This window comes from Lolium rigidum, chromosome 1, assembly GCF_022539505.1.
Source record: "Lolium rigidum isolate FL_2022 chromosome 1, APGP_CSIRO_Lrig_0.1, whole genome shotgun sequence".
Taxonomy (NCBI): domain Eukaryota; kingdom Viridiplantae; phylum Streptophyta; class Magnoliopsida; order Poales; family Poaceae; genus Lolium; species Lolium rigidum.
In genome coordinates this window covers 106,263,260-106,266,942 of record NC_061508.1, presented here as the reverse complement: position 1 = coordinate 106,266,942, position 3,683 = coordinate 106,263,260, and positions in this window count along the sequence as shown.

Genomic DNA, 3,683 nt, shown 5'->3' with positions numbered 1-3,683 from the left:
CTTATGATAATGCTTGTTTGTGCCTGATGTCGAAATGCATGGTACTAAAGAGTTTTGCTTGGCAAATATTTATGATAAATCTCTAGATGATGGTCCTATGTTACTTGATAATATTAATTGTACTACTAATGAAAATGGGATTGGAGAGGTCTTGACTTTATCTAGGAGTCCCATATCTTTTGAGATTGATCAATCATCTTGTTATATTATTGATAAAAGTGGTTTAGAAAGTTTTAATCCCATTATTTTTGAGCTTGATAAAAATTATGTGTTTGTTGATCATGAAAAGCATGCTTTATGTGATAGTTATATTGTTGAGTTTATTCATGAAGCTACTGAAATTTATTATGAGAGAGAAAAATATGGTTGTAGAAATTTGCATGGTACTAAAACACCTCTCTATATGCTGAAACTTTTGAAGTTACTCTTGTTTTATCTTCTTATGCTTGTCACTTTGTTCTTCATGAATTTATTTGTGTACAAGATTCCTATGCATAGGAAGTGGGTTAGACTTAAATGTGTTTTGAACTTGTTTTTTGATGCTCTCCTTTGCTTCAACTCTTATTTCTTGCGAGTGCATCATTAAAATTGCTGAGCCCATCTTAATGGCTATAAAGAAAGCACTTCTTGGGAGATAACCCATGTTTTTATTTTGCTACTGTTTTGTTGTGTCTTGGAAGTGTTTACTACTGTAGCAACCTCTCCTTATCTTTATTTTATTGCAATGTTGTGCCAAGTAAAGTCTCTAATATAAAGTTGATAGTAGATTTGGATTTCTGCGCAGAAACAGATTTTTAGCTGTCACGAATTTGAGTAAATCTCTCTGTAGGAGACTCTAAAAATACTGCCAATTTTCATGCGTGTTCCTCAGATATGTACGCAACTTTCATTAGTTTTGAGTTTTCTGATTTGAGCAACGGAAGTACCTCTTAAAAATTCGTCTTTACTGGCTGTTCTGTTTTGACAGATTCTGTCTCTGTTTTTTGCATTGTCTCTTGTGGACTTTAAGTGAAGCTTTCTAGATGTGGAGAGCTGTAGCTAATGTTTTATTGAGTTTTTGCAATGTGTCACTACAGGACTAAAGTGGATTAAAGTTTTTTGCGTACTAACCCCTCTAATGAAGTTTATGAGAAGTTTGGTGTGAAGGAAGTTTTCAAGGGTCAAGAGAGGAGGATGATATATGATCAAGAAGAGTGAAAAGCCTAAGCTTGGGGATGCCCCTGTGGTTCATCCCTGCATATTTCAAGAAGACTCAATCGTCTAAGCTTGGGGATGCCCAAGGCATCCCCTTCTTCATCAACAACTTATCAGGTCACCTCTAGTGAAACTATATTTTTATTCGGTCACATCTTATGTTCTTTACTTGGAGCGTCTGTGTGTTTTTATTTTTGTTTTTGTTTGAATAAGATCGGATCCTAGCAATCCTTGTGTGGGAGAGAGACGCGCTCCGCTTTTTCATATGAACACTGTGTTCTTCGTTTTCCTTTTAAGGTTCATGACAAAAGTTGGAAGCTATTGCACTTATTGTTATTTGGTTGGAAACAGAAAATGCCTCATATTGTCTTGGATAATTTGATACTTGGCAATTGTTTTGAGCTCTCAAGTAGATCATGATTAATCTCTTGCACCATGTAGTTTAAACCTATTAGTGGAGAACTACCGTAGAGCTTGTTGAAATTTGGTTTGCATGATTGGTCTCTCTAAGGTCTAGATATTTTCTGGTAAAAGTGTTTGAGCAACAAGGAAGACAGTGTAGAGTCTTATAATGCTTGCAATATGTTCTTATGTGAGTTTTGCTATACCGGTTCATACTTGTGTTTGCTTCAAACAACCTTGCTAGCCAAAGCCTTGTACTGGGAGGAAATGCTTCTCGTGCATCCAAAACCTTGAGCCAAAACCTATGCCATTTGTGTCCACCATAACTACCTACTATGTGGTATTTTCTGCCATTCCAAGTAAATACTTCATGTGCTACCTTTAAACAATTCAAAAGTTATTATCTCTTATTTGTGTCAATGTTTTATAGCTCATGAGGAAGTATGTGGTGTTTTATCTTTCAATCTTGTTGGGCAGCTTTCACCAATGGACTAGTGGCTTCATCCGCTTATCCAATAATTTTGCAAAAAGAGCTGGCAACGGAGTTCCCAGCCCCAAATTAATTAACTTTCATTAATAATTCTCTTCACATGTTTTGCCCTGATTCATCAGTAAGCAACTTAATTTTGCAAATAGACACTCCTTCATGGTATGTGAAATATTGGAAGGCACCCGAGGATTCGGTTAGCCATGGCTTGTGTAAGCAAAAGGTTGGGAGGAGTGTCAACCATAAATAAAACTAAAATACATGTGTAAACAAAAGAGAAGAGGGATGATCTACCTTGCTGATAGAGATAACGTCCTTCATGGGAGCCGCTCTTTGAAAGTCTGTTTGATGAGGGGGTTAGAGTGCCCATTACCATTCGTTGACAACAACAAACACCTCTCAAAACTTTACTTTTATGCTCTCTATATGATTTCAAAACTTAAAAAGCTCTAGCACATGATTTAATCCCTGCTTCCTCTCGCGAAGGGCCTTTCTTTTACTTTATGTTGAGTCAGTTTACCTACTTCCTTCCATCTTAGAAGCAAACACTTGTGTCAACTGTGCATTGATTCTTACATACTTGCTTATTTGAACTCATCATATTACTTTGTGTTGACAATTATCCATGAGATATGCATGTTGAAAGTTGAAAGCAACTGCTGAAACTTAAATCTTCCTTTGTGTTGCTTCAATGCCTTTACTTTGAATTTATTTCTTTATGAGTTAACTTTTATGCAAGACCTTTTGATGCTTGTATTGACAGTACTATTCATGAAAAGTTTTGCTATATGTTATCTATTTGTTAGCAAACTGTAGATCGTTGCCTTGAGTCACTTCATTCATCTCGTATGCTTTACAATAGTATGATCAAGATTATGTAAGTAGCATGTCACTACAGAAATTATTCTTTTATCGTTTACCTACTCGAGGGCGAGCAGGAACTAAGCTTGGGTATGCTTGATACGTCTCCAACGTATCTATAATTTCTGATGTTCCATGCTAGTTTTATGACAATACCTACATGTTTTGCTCACACTTTATAATGATTTCATGCATTTTCCGGAACTAACCTATTAACAAGATGCCACGGTGTCGGTTCCGTTTTCTGCTGTTTTTGGTTCCAGAAAGGCTGTTCGGGCAATATTCTCGGAATTCGACGAAACGAAGACCAAATATCTTATTTTTCCCGGAAGGTTCCAGAACACCGAAGGAGAGTCGGAGGCGGGCCAAGGGGCCACCACACCACACCTGGGCGCGGGCCCAGGCCTGGCCGCGCCACCAGGTGGGGAGGGCGCTCTGGTGCCCCTCCTGCGCCGCCTCTTCGCCTATATAAGCCCTTGCGACCTAAAAACGCGAGACGAATTGACGAAACTCCAGAAAGACTCCAGGGGCGCCGCCGCCATCGCGAAACTCCAATTCGGGGGACAGAATCTCTGTTTCGGCACGCCGCCGGGACGGGGAAGTGCCCCCGGAAGCCATCTCCATCGACGCCACCGCCACCATCATGCTCCGTGAGTAGTTCCCCCATGGACTACGTGTTCTAGCTGTAGCTAGTTGGTACTCTCTCCCCCATGTACTTCAATACAATGATCTCATGAGC